This window comes from Mauremys mutica, chromosome 21, assembly GCF_020497125.1.
Source record: "Mauremys mutica isolate MM-2020 ecotype Southern chromosome 21, ASM2049712v1, whole genome shotgun sequence".
Classification (NCBI taxonomy): domain Eukaryota; kingdom Metazoa; phylum Chordata; order Testudines; family Geoemydidae; genus Mauremys; species Mauremys mutica.
This window is the reverse complement of record NC_059092.1, coordinates 15,556,426-15,570,301: the sequence shown is the minus strand read 5'-3', so window position 1 is coordinate 15,570,301 and position 13,876 is coordinate 15,556,426.

Here is a 13,876-nt window from a genome sequence, read left to right as displayed (position 1 = left end):
ATGAAGTGACGGGCATTCTGGGTGAAATCCTGCTGCCATGAAAACCAAGGGCAAAACTCCCATTCGCTTCCATCGGGCCAGGACTTCACCCCATAGGGAGGCAAAGCCCAGCTGACTCCTTCACTCAAATTCAGTCTTGAGACGCATAAGCAGGGCTGCCAGCGTGGAGAGTTTCTCCAATGGGATAAACGTGTCACCATCATGCCAGGATGCGCCCCAAGGCCGAGACAGCGTGCGAGCCCGTGGCGATGGTGTCCCAGGGCAGACTCCTCACTTGACATCCAAACACCATGCCCCGGAAGTTATTTCACACCACTCTGCATGCATCGAACGGAGGACAGTCCCGGGAAACGAAGCAGGATGGGTGGCAACACTGCAACGGGGCTAGGGATGCAAATCAAGAAAAAGGCAAATACCGAACATTCAATTGCTACTTAACGCCAAAAGTGAGAGGGAGAAAAATCAGACAGACTATGCTGGGTGCCTCTCCAAACCCCTCTGGATAACACCAGTGGCAAGGAGGGGGAAACAATCGAGTCAGATCCATTTTGAACTTTATTCAGGTCACCTTATTATAAACGGGACGTTACAGATACAGAGCCCGCACAGCGGAAGGCAAAGAGAAGGAGACGGGGAGTCATAGATTAGAGCGATGTCGTCTGCGGCTTTTAGAAAGGGGCGACTGAATGACCTCCGGGAGGATGGCACCATTCAGAGGGAAGCAGAGCGGAGCCACTCAAGGACAGAGTCAGATGCAAGGGGCCAGGCACTTCAGACACAGTGGGGCTTAGGCACTCGAGGAATTTCAGAGGAGTTGGCTAGAAGCCGCAGACACAATAGGAGAAACTGATCTGGAAAGGAAGGAGGCTCCTCCCTCACTTCCAAACAGATTGCCAAGGGCCTGGTTCTCATTTCCGCTAAGCCCCCTTTGCCCTGCCAGAGCGGTGTAACGGGGCCTTAGCGGAAATGAGAACCTGGCCTGAAGCCTTGGTCTATAAAACCCTGAATGGATAGAAATTCCAAGCGTTTACCCTGTGTGTCTCAGCCAGAGATCACAGCACTTTCCAGAGGAGGGCAGTATCACCAGCTCCATTTTACAGATGGGGAAACCGAGGCACAAAGAAGGGAACTGACTTATCCAAGATCATCCAGTAGCAGAGCTGGGAACAGGACCAAGGTCTCCTGGGTGCTAGTCCATTGCCTGCTCCATGGCAGCTGGGGATCATGCTGCCTCAGAGCCTGCATGATGCTGTACAACACATACAATCCACAGTGATATAAAGCCAGAGCAACCCTGGTTTAGATAGTCAGGCACTAGGGCCTGGCTCCCCACTGTCCTGCACCTTGCATCATCATTTACACCTGTGCCAGGGGGAATGCAAGGCTCCTTTTTACACCTACTGTGCATTGACCTTCCAGGGTGTAATACCTACTCAAGGTGCAAGGCAGCAGGGAATCCACCCCAGGGCCCGCCCAGGCGCAGGACCCTTGCTGGAAAGGGTCCGACTTAGCCCAGGCCTAGCTGCATCTAGATCCGGTATCAGACGTCTTTCTGAGGTAAGCCGTTCCCCGTGAACAGTGACGGTAAACAAGCCAGACACAAGGCACGTTAAACATTCCCAGTGGAGGGGAGAACAGCGAGGAAATAGCCCCCCGCTTTGGGTTAGGGTCAGTGATCTGTCTTCATTTTGTACAGTGCTTCTATACCACAGGGCTCTAGAAATGCAGCAGACAGACAGATCCTCTCTAACTGAACTGGGGCTAGAGGCCTCTCCCGCCACTGCCTTCCGTTATGGAACAACGACGATTCCCTCTAAATGTGGTCGACTGTAGATTTCATCAAATGGATTGCACAGAACCCTGCAGCCGTAGCACTGCATGCTGGGAGCTCCTCCGCCTTGTAGCACTGAACTGGTTCAGGCCTGGCTGGGAGACCACCCAGGGAAAAGCCAGCTGCAGATTACCAGAACTACAGGATTTCTTAAAGCTCTTACGATAATGGTCGTAGAACATGGAAGTCATGATATTTGTTCTGGCAAGAGGAGAGGACTGAACTAAGAGCTTTCTGTCCCCTGGAGATTGCTTGTTTCGGGGGGCACCACCATGTTCCCCCACTCCCAAGAGAAAACTGTTCTGCGAGCAGGGGCAGGTGAAATTGTACCCAGGACGCCTGGACAGTTACACAAAAGCTTTACAGAGGCCAGCTGTCTGACTGCGTCGTCACGCTTTGCTGGTCTCCCACCGGGCCGGACATTGCTCTCCTAGAATAAGTGACGGCCACATAAACACCACCCTATACCAGAAACCTACTGACTGCTGTTCTTAACTACATGCCTCCAGCTTCCAGCCAGGACATGTCGCACGATCCATTGTCTACAGCCAAGCCCTCAGTCTTCTACAAATCCCTCCTCAAGAGCCCACGTCTCCTGTGAATCCTTCCTGCACTGTCTTCACTTGAACCATTGACCCCTATTTTGCCTTGGCTCTGTTAGGTTGGAAGCTTGGGGGCCGGGACCCAACCTTGTTCTGAACAAACCTCAGTCATCTGGGGTGTGACACCAAATAATAAGCAATAGAACAGCAACGGTTATCGATGGGGGACTGGTAAAGCTTACGAGTTAATTGGGGTGAATCTCAGAAGAGTAAGTCCGTTCTTCCAACCAGCTAGGGTGAAATCCCGGCCCCGCTGAAGTCAATGACAAAATCTCCCTAAGATACTTATATGGCCCCCGTTCCGATAGCATGTGAACATCCCCTGTGAAATAGCACAGGGTTATTATAACAGAGAGGTGAAGGACCATGTATTTAATGGTAGTTCAATGTTGCTCCACTCAGCGCTGCAAGGCCTATTTTCCAAAGTGACTTAGATACATAGGAGTCTAAATCCCTTTGACTTTCAATGAGATGTAGCCTCTAGGTCATTTAGGTGTTGCACTGCTGAATGGCGCAATGCCTAAATACCTTTAAACAGGCCCAAATGAGTTGCCTAAGATGAGCAAGGAAACCAGGGCAGGGAATTGAATGCAGCACACCCAAGTTGGCACCCTGACCACTGGGCCATCCTTCCCTCACAGTGGGGCTAGATTTCACCCAATGTCTTTACCATCTGTGTAAAGCCCGCCTATGGCATCATCTACCAATGTTACACTGTAGTAATCATCCCTGGGAAATAGCAAAGGACCAACCCTGTCCCGCTGAGGGTATTTCAGCCTTTCTCTCCCTAACGGGAACACATAAGCACTGAAGCAAGCGTCACAATTCAAGAGCAGTTCCATGAAAGTGACCCCCCCCCCGATTCAATCCAAGTCAGAGATGGGCGATCTCAGAGGAAGACGGCTCTGCTTTTCTCCAAACCTTCTTGTTTACCTGTCAAAGCCATGGATTCCCTAAAGTCATCTGATCATTCTGTTAAGACTTTGTTAGCATACACCTCGTTTTGGAATTTCATACACAGAGCTGCCTATTGGACACAAAGGTGGGTAATTGGTTAACTGTATATTTTAAATGAATGAGATCTACCAAAGAAGCCAAGTTGGAGCAAGATTGGTTCAGCCGCTTTTGAGTTGCCAGCACACAAAATGTTTGATCAGAACAAGTGAGGAAGGATGAAGGGTTTTTTATTTATGCTGGGTTTGAGCAAAAGTTTTGCAAAAAAAAAAAAAAATTGCAACCTCTCCTCCCGCCCCCGCAACAAAAATCTCCTGGTTGAGACAAAGCATAGAAAATATCAGCCCCAAAACAATTTGAGAACCTTAGAAGCAACTGAGAATGTGTATTGGGGGGCAGAGAGCGCAGGGATGCAGAATGGAAGCTGGAATTCAGCTGTAACTAGAGATTGAGCTACTCGTGTGGCAGGCACCTCGACTCTCATCAAATATTTATTGCAGATGATCTTGCCTTTCGCTGTGTTTGCACAACTGTTTAGTCAATGGAAAGTAGGCTTTGTTTGATCCACAAAGACTGAGAAATATTTGACACGAGAAAGATTAATAAAATAATCCCGCTGGCTCCCTGTCAATCCGAGTCCCAGGCCTCTGATCTAGGAGCGCTTCTGAGTCAGAGAACGGAACAGGATTTGATAAAACTCCTGGGCTGCTCAGACCACACAGAATTTACAGGCTTCCTGTGTGCTTCAGGTGATTATTCAGGGATCCCAAAGAGCACCACTCAGGTCACAGAGTTTAAGGCCAGAAAGGGGCCCCCCAGATCAGCTAGTTGGACTTTTGCCTTGGGCTGAACCCAAAATTCCAAAGAAGGCTCAGGAAACCTGGGGGTGCCTGGCAGGATACTCAGGAGCCTGCAGAGATGAGCCAAAAATTCAGGAGACTCCTGGAGAGTCCATAGGCCGGGTCCTCAGCTAGTATAAATCGACATCGCTCCGTTGCGGTCAGTGGTGAGGATCCTGCCTTGTCATGTTCAGTCCCCTGATCAAAGGAAGAATGAAATGAAACTGTGCCTCTGCTAACCTGTAACTTTTCCAAAGTGTTTGAAAGTTTACGGAATAGCAACAAGAGAAAGTATAGGGTGAAAGGACCCACAAACCTGGACATTGCTCGTTTTGTGGCCCTCGGTGGGGGAAAAAGGGGCAGGGTGTGGACTGGAGCGGGGGACTCCCTGGGATCCAGCAACTTGCTTGAATAGAACCGCAGGATCTCAAGGGAACCCCTGGAATGAAGTTAACGCCTGATTGAGTCACAAAGCCAGAGTTTAACCGGCTGGATCCGCTCCTGCAGGAGGAATCTGGTGAGGAGTTAAAAGGACCACGCAGGCGGGACACAGCACAGCTCTGGGCTGTGCTGTATCAACTGGCTTGGAGCCAGGCTTCCTATCTGCTGAGTTCCATTTTTGAGTCATTATGAAAATATCCCATCCTGGGCTATGCAAAGCAGGAACAGCGCTCCCCCTTCGCTCCTGGGGCTCAGCAGGCGGAGAGGCAGATTGGAGATTAGCACGGCTCACTTGGGAAAGGCACAATTAATTGGGTTTGGGGGCGTTTTGTTTGGTTTTGAAGAGGCAAAGCAGAAAGGTTGGGTAGGCGGAGTGCAAGGGGCTGCTTCTGAGACACAGGCCCAGCCTATTCAGACACCCTCTGACCCACCAAAAGAAGGGGGAGCTGCACGCCGTCCAGAAAACACCGGGATTGCTGGTGGGAGCTGCCAAACTGACCCATCCTAAGGGGATTAGGGAAGTTAGTGGTGGAGTGAGGCACAGAGCCACTGTGAACATTATGCAAGATCCAGCGTTCCGCGTGGTCAACGGAATGACCATCCCCTTGGTCGAGACCTCGATCTTATCGGTCCCTGTGCGATGGGTGACGTGCTCAATGGCAGGCGCCAGCCGTGGTGAAAGTGAGGGCAGGGGCTGGGCACAGTCCTCTGCACGGAGGGGGAGTGGCAAGGCCCCTGCACACCCATGTGCAAGGGCACAGGGTGCAGGATGTGGGCAGAGAATGGGCACGTCTAGGAGATGTGGGCAGATGATTTTCAGCATGCAAACCAGGGATTCGAGACAGTACTCCCCCCCTCTTAGATCTCAGGCCTGCTACCAGGCAGGGGCGTCTTGCAGCCTGCTGAGTCATGTGAGAATGGCACTGCCTCTCTTGTTCAGCATTTTGAGGGTCAGCTCCCCGGCAGGTGTGCAAACACAAGCCACACACAGGCTGACCCCCTTATCTTATCCCTTGGGGGATATTAAACTCCTAGGATTAGCGAGTGTTTGTACTTCGCTTTGAAAAGATAAAGCCCTATGCAAGAGCTCAGCATTATTAATTCGCGTTGTTCACCGTAGTCATTCCCAACCCTGACATCCACTAGTGATTGTCAAAGGACGGGATAAACATTTGCCAGTTTAGATGCTCCTTGAATCCAGCGGAACCTTTTTGGCCTGTGATTTGGGTCCGGGAATTGCACGAGAACGAGATTTCTCCAGAGATTTACAGTGGCTGGTATTTAAGGGGAGGAGGTACCCCTCTTCTATTGAAAGCCAATGGGATTGGAGTGCCTAAATCCCATAGGTCTCCTGGAAATCCCAGCCAGTTAAATTATTTGTTGTATTTATTGATCGTTGACTGCTTCTGGCTGCCTCTCACAATTCAGAGCTGGCGAAGGAACAGAAAAGTAATTTTGAGAAAATGTTCAAAGTTGTTTCCATATTGCAAAGTTTGAAACAGAACAATTCTCTCCCACCCCTCCTCAAAAAATTGTGACTTTTTGGAGGAGGGGGGAGGATTTTAAATTTTTAATTCTTTCCCCGCCCCAGTCCACACCTCACCCCCACTGAGGGCCACAAAAAGCAGTGTCCAGGTTTGTGGGTCCTTTCACCCTATATTTTCTCTTGCTGCTATTCTGTAACCTTTCAAACACTTTGGAAAAGTTACCGGTTAGCAGAGGCACAGTTTCATTTCATTCTTCCTTTGATCATATCTTTTTCCATTCGTGAATGCTCCAGAAAACAAGCTGCATTTTTCTCCCGCTTAGTCACAAAATAGTTTCTGGAAAGAATTCTTGGTCTGCCTTGCTCATCTGCATGCAGTGCCGTGTAAGAAGTTCAGGCTGTTTTGATTGGCTACTTTAGTCACATGGTACTTTTCTATTCCTCAGTTGGGTTAGTGTAACTCTTAGAATGATGGTTCCAATGTAAATACTAGAGAATATAATTTTCTTGCAGTGGATCTCCTGGTACTGAACCACCAAGTTCTCTCTTACCCATTGTACAAAACGGAGACCAGAGACATCGCAGTCATTCCTTTAGCAGGACCATTGCTACCTTAACCCCGTCCTCCAGCCAATTCATTCCTCCTAACGGCATTGTTGTTCCATTCAGTATTTAGTGGCAGGAGGGTTCATGGAACCCAGGAGCCCCAACCACCCTACTCTAACCACTAGACCCCACATACCCCTCCCATATCCAGGAATAGAACCCAGGAGTTCCAACTCCCACTCTCCCATATACATGCTTCATACTCAGAGTAAGAGACAATCTTTGCCCCCAGAAGCAGATGAAGCGAGCATTTATACCCCCATTTTGCAGATGGGACAACAGAGGGAGACAATGTTGTCTAGGGTGACCAGACAGCAAATGTGAAAAATCGGCATGGGGTGGGGGTGGGGGTAATAGGAGCCTATATAAGAAAAAGACCCAAAAATTAGAACTGTCTCCATAAAATCGGGACATCTGGTCACCCTAATGTTGTCTGAGGTCACATAAGTCCTTGACAGAGCCAGAAATTGAGGCCAGGCTCCAGACTGAACGACAAGGCCATCCTTCCTCATTTCACAGTCTGCGCCTTCTCTTGTTCACAGCAGGCCAGATAGAGCCAGGCCGAGGCTGAGCCCGGACCTGTTCCCTCAGCAAGTTGGCTATTTCTCGCCCTTTTTGCTGGGTTAACATTGCACCAACCCATTGCCGGATTCATGCTCCAGGGGTTCATCTAAACATGATTAAACAACCATTAGCCCACTCGCTAGGAAAATGGAGATTTACAGACTCCCAGACCTCCATTTAAATGCAAATGTGACGTTTTAGCCTGGAACCATGGAAATGAAGCGCTTTAAAGACACAGTGGCACCAGCACCGGCTCCACTTCACTGAGGCGACCTCAGAGATGGAGTTTAATCTCGCCATCTAAGTACCGAAGTGATGTGACAGACAGATCCGCTGGGGAGGCTGGGCTGCCAGAGGAGGACTGATGAGTTGGTTGGTGCAAAGCTCTATATCTGGGTCTCAAATCCACCCCCTTTGCCGATGGAGATGTGTGTCTGTGAAAGGGAACTTTCTCCATGATGTAACCTGTGGGGTTGGGCTTGGAAGTCCGTTGCTGTGAATGGGAGGTATGTAAAGCCACACGACGGGCACGCTGACCCACCCTGGCACTGCATGCCTGGAAACGTTCAGAAGATGACAAAGGATGTGCCAAGGTTCGGTGCTGAAGGCAGCGAGGCCACCTGCTTTTATGCAGTTCTGGATGCCAGCTGGGAGGGGGATTCTTTTCTCCGGCAGGGTTTGCAAGCTACTGCCATTGAAAGGGCAGCGGAGGATGTGCTGAGCATCTGACCAGGAATCCAATTGTCACATGGCAATTTCCATGCAAGGCTCCTGTAAATACATGGGCCAGTCCTGTTCTCTTTCATCCACAGGGCAGGGAGAGACACGCTTGGTTTCTCACCTCGAAGCCTGTTCCACCCCAGCCCGGGTCTCACTAACCAAAGCCAAGATTTCTTAAAAGCGGTTTCCTTCCCCCCAAATTGGCACGCTCGGTGCCCCCAGCCAGCTGAGGGTGTGGCATGCCAGCCGTGGCATATGCTCTTGGCTCGAGACTGGCAATCTAAAGCTATTCATAGCTAGGCATCTCTATGCACTCGCAGGCAATACCAACTGCTGATTGCAATCAAGCCTGGAAAATGCCCCCCTCTTAGCAAAGGGAGATGCCAATTTAGAAGGTGGCTTTTGGATATTGGCCTACAGTTAATTCCAAGAACTGCTCCCTTACATCAGCTTCCTTTCTTCTGCGAGGCCTCCTGAGATACAGGCCAGCTGCACTCCCCACACCCACAAGGAAGGGATAAGCCCGTGGTTTGGTTCAGCCACAGCCACAGAACAGGCCACTCTGGAGCCTGCCCCGCATCAGCCTCGCTCCCCCGGGCTCTCCACCCCGGCCCTGCCTGCTCATGGAAACAGCACCAGTTTAGCTGAGCGGGTGCTGACTGGAAGTGCAGACCAGGGCACAGCACGTCCCCAGCCTCCCTTAGTGGAATGAATGTAATTGCTAACAGCTGGCCAAGCCCTGCCCCAGGAAATCCTGCACTCAAGGTAAGCAACTGTTCTCCTTCCTCTAAGCAGAGGGAGAGGGTTAACCCCTTCCTTGCTAACCTCTGTTCAGTATCTCTAGCGCCTAGCTCAGGTGTGGCTGGTGGCACTCGATATCACGCATCTTGCTATCTGCCATTGTGTGCATCTAGGATACGTGTGACACCCACTGTCCAGCCAGGCAGCAAACAGCTGATTTGCCTGTCCCGGTGAGGCAGAATGATCCCTGAAGAAGTCCAAGTGATCACATGGCCTGATCTTCCGCGCCCAACATCTTCATTCCCTGGCAAACCGAATTAAGGAGAGCATCAGAGTCCAGCGGGACTCGGGAGGGTGAACCTCTGGCCTGCCACAGGACGGTGGGGCCTGGATTTCTTTCCCTCTGCACCTTGACTTGGACCCTGGGAGCCGTAACCCTGACTTGAGTCGCCTGGCATGCTTTGGCGTCCCTGTGAAAGGAATTCAGGGAGGAACGGGAAAAGAAAGGGAGACCAAAAAAAGAGTGAGCGCACAAGAAAGAAAGATATAGGAAGGGAGAGACAGATGCGCTAGCTGCAAATCATAAATCAATTTCCCAACCACCATCCCTGCCTCTCCCCTCCCATCCAACTTTTGGTGGGTAATTACAAAGGACATCAATTAAAGCACCAGGGCTCCCCCCTCCCCTTTGTTTGAAGACCTGGTGGTGAATAATGCAGGAAGCTGCTCAGATTGTTCCATTATTGATGAGAGATGACAGATCCTCCGCTGACAATCTGCCTAAGAGATATGATTAGCTTGTAAAAAATTAATCGCGGCTCTCCGGGAGGACGCGGGATGAAAACCCCGAGGAGCAGCGTTATCAATGTTCCCTCATTTCAGGGGACTTTGAAAAGGCTGTAGAGAAACTTGGAGGAGACCGTTACGTTCAATTAGCAGCTCAAGCGCTGAAATGTCCCTGCCCTTAGGAGACGGAGGGGTGCAGGACACCCGCCGAGGCACCGATCCGGAGAAGGACAAGCCTGGGGCAAATGGATCCTCTCCCCAGAAACCGCCTTGCAGGGGAAGCAGCATCATCCCCCCCAACCCTTCTTTGTCGCTTGCAGCTCAGTTCCGAGTGCTCCCAGCTCTCACAAGCGATGGGCGGGGAGGAGAACGGTCACACACCCGGAGGCAAAACCTGCCTGACATCAGACGTTGGGATCTGCCTAACAGGGCCTGCCCGAGGGGACCAGTCACCTGCAGTGCTGCTTGATTCGCACGGCCCATGGGACAGATCCAGCCAATAGGTGCCCGCAGGGCCCAAGGAGACGGCCATTCCCACTAGACGCTAGGGAGCGCCATATGGAGTGAGGCACCCAACTCCCATTGACTTTCCAGTGGGGCCTGGGTGCCTAATTCCCTTAAGCCCTTCCAAGAATCTCACCCGTCACTCTTTAGCTCCCATGCAGCACGCTGGGGTCCAGCGTTCTCCAGCCTGCTGCAACCGATTCCCTTCATGGGCCCATCTGTAGCTCAGCCTGCCTTTACTCCGCCCCCAGGTCTCCTTCTTCACGGGAAAGATAGTCCCACCCCAGAACCCACAGATATTAGAGCGAGGGCGGGCCTTGGCACAGCCCTGAGCAAGGGGCAGTGGGTAAGCTCCACTACGCCAATGATCAGCCCAGGAAGTGCTGAGCCATAGAGACAGGCCTCTCACTCGCATCCCACCCAGCCCTGGCATCCTCCTAGGGAGCCATCATTGTCCGCTGGCCTATCCCAGCAGGAAGGTACCACCCCCCCACACACATCTCCCTTCATGCTGCATGGCTCAGCTACCCTGCTCTGTGAGTGGAGGCCATGGGGCCAAGTTTCCGCCTATTCCCCGCCCACCTCTTGCTCCCGGGAGGGAGGACGCTGCAAACAGCCTGGCCTTGGCCTGGCCAGGGTCCAACGTAAGGGGCATTCTGACTCCCACTTGCCCCTTTGCACAGGGTGGCGTTCAAATCACCGCCCAGCCCTTTGTTTTATCCCACTCCTGCCGGTTACACTTGCACTGACCCGGAACAAGAATCCCCTCTCCTTGCTTTTGATTAAAGTCTCGCAAGTCCTTATAGACCATCAGACCATCCACAGTGTGACCTTTAGAGTAGATATTTAATTTTATATTCTTTTCTTGGAATCCTCAAACTCTTCCCAATCCTCTCTGGCTCATCTCCCCCCCCCCCCACACACACACAGAAAAATCACTTCCCCTACCATTGAAATGCAGCCAGGTCTGGGGTAGGATGCAGCAGCTGTCTACCAGCTCACAGAAACATCAGGCAACAGTTTAGAGTAAGAAGAAGGGAAGAGATCCTTTCTGTTTAGGTCATGTTGTCTGCACTTGCTTTGCTGGATTCTCTCCAGTTCAGCGATATGTTTTATTTACGTTACAGCAGCTCATACTTGAGATGTGGGCTCAACACAGCAAGGGGGGAAAAAGTCTCCTCTTTCTCTATTGTGCATCCAAAACATACAATAGCTAGGACAGCAGGTGTGCTCTGACCACGGCTTATCAGAGTCCCACTCTTGCCTTGTGTGCTCCCCACTCTCTGTCTGCTGGAGCCACCTGTTGTCTCTTGCATTATGCATAGCTAATAAGCTCTTTGTGGCCAGAAAACCTCTTTTTGCTATATGGATGTACAGCACCTAGCACAATGGGACTCCAGTCCCCGATTGGTACCTCTACCGCAACGCCAACAATACATAATCGGCTCACCTCAACTCTCTTTGGAGTCACTGGAAGTCTTTCCGGGAGCTGGATTGAGCCCATGGAGAGATTGCTCTTGAATTATGACTTCCCTTAGGGTTTGCCAGAGATCATATATTGTACCCACTGTCTTTCACCCACCTGACCCTTCCTAGTCACATAAAATGCACACAGAAAGAGGACATGAATAACCACTCTAATCCTTGGCATATACCCAGATAGTAATTCCAAGGTGGTCAGATCTTTTGGAACATGGTTCTCCATCCTCCTCCCCGCCCACCTCTTTCACTGGTGCAGGTGGAGTGACGTCACTCAAGGACATGTGGCGGAACTGCAGCAGCATGCTAAAAGGATTAGCGGTTCTCCTAACAGGCTCAGTTGTTTCTCCATAGCATAGTCTTCAACCCAACCAAAGCCAGGCAGGGGATTCTGGGAATGATGCCAGTCTTTGAATATGGAATTGGAAATGCCCATCCAGTGAAGAGAGGATACTGAGATTCTCTAGTGTGCGGAATGCACAAGTCACCTCAAAATATTCAGGGATGAGACAAAAGGAAGTATGTCTTCACACGACGCACAGTCAACACGTGGAACTCTTTGCCAGAGGATGTTGTGAAGGCCAAGAATACAACAGGGTTCAAAAAAAAGAACTAGATACTAATCGATGGACCTATCCTCCATGAATGTATTAGCCAGGATGGGCAGGGACGGTGTCCCTAGCCTCTGTTTGCCAGAAGCTGGGAATGGGCAACAGGGGATGGATCACTTGATGAGTCCTGTTCTGTTCGTTCCCTCTGGGGCACTTGGCATTGGCCACTATCAGAAGACAGGACATTGGGCTAGATGGACCTTTGGTCTGACCCAGTATGGCCGTTCTTATGTTTCATGGTTGTTATATTCATCATCCTGCCATTACGTCTTCTCCTGCTGGGAGATGGCCTCTTCTTGCTGCATCCAGTTCTCCTACGGACCATCCCATTCACCAGTTTCCATTAAATCTCTCTCTCCATCATTCCCCTCTGTTTTGCAGTGTGACTGCCTTTCCCAAGAGCTCCATTCTGCAGGCTCTCTGTTCCCTCTTGTGTTGTCTCTTCTTCATATATGGTCTGCTGATCCCTGCTTCCTTCATGCCATTTTCTGAAGGACATTAGAACTTCTTTCTTTTTTTTCTGGGCCATACCTTAGATTGGTGTAAATCTCCATAGCCTCAGTGGAGCTCCAAATTGTGATGTTTCATGGCATACCCACAAAGGATTTAAGTAACAACATCCAATAATCAGTTGGAAGGTTGCAACACTACTTTTATTCTTAGAATCCAGAATTATTACACACAATAATCAAAACCAAAGAGAAACAAAACAGGCTGCTCCCTTGTTCTAAGATGGTTCTTTCCAGACTGACTTTGATTGTGTTTCACACTTCCTCCAAAGCCCCTTAGCCTGCAACAGGACCAGGAACCCGCACCCTGCCACACATACCCACACACTCCTAAAGCAATAGCTTGCAATCCCAACATGTTTAATATACTACACAAATATGACTTCAATGGAGCTACACTAATTTATGCCAGTTGTTCCTATACCAATCTACATCAATTAAACACCTGGTTCTCTGTCTCATTCTTAACACCTGCAGGTGAATCTGATGCCCATAAAAGGGAGGAAGTGGCAGCCCCAGAGACAACAAAGTCTATTGGGCTGGGTATTGAGCTGGAAGCTGTTAACTCCCAAGGCCTAACCCCAGCTCTGCCACTGACTCGCTGGATAGCCTTGGGCAAGTCGCTACCACTCTGTCCCAGTTTCCCGAGCTGTAAAAATCACTGGAGATGGCCCCAAATGGTGCAGTTCAGATCTGGATGCAAAGCCAAGTGGAGGAGAGTCAGTGCCAGGGGCGTCTCTACTAGCATATACAATAATAAGAGTTATTGGCCTATTTTGCAGGGGGTGAGGCGCACACAAGTTTTGAAGAGAGCTTTGCACGATACGAAGCCCATAAATATTGTAATCACGGTGCAGCTTCCCTCCCGTTACCGACTGAGTGACCCTGGAAGACTCGTGTACTCCTCAAGCTGGGCTTTGCTGTCTGCTGCTCACTGAGTGCCCCTCTCAAGGGAAGGGGGCTGCTTCCTTATACTGCTGCTCTTAGAAGCCCCAGAATACCCTACGTCCCCCTGACCCCTCCCCGGTGCAGCCGTCAGGCTTAACACCACACCGAGGCTTTTGGAGAACCCCTGTTCACGCAGGGGTGAAGGCCGAGATCCTTAATTAGTTTTCACGCTCACTGAGAGTTTGCCTGATTACGGGCAGTAAAAACTGTGTAAGAAATCCAGGGCCTGGGCCACAGGCAGGAAAAGGACAAGCC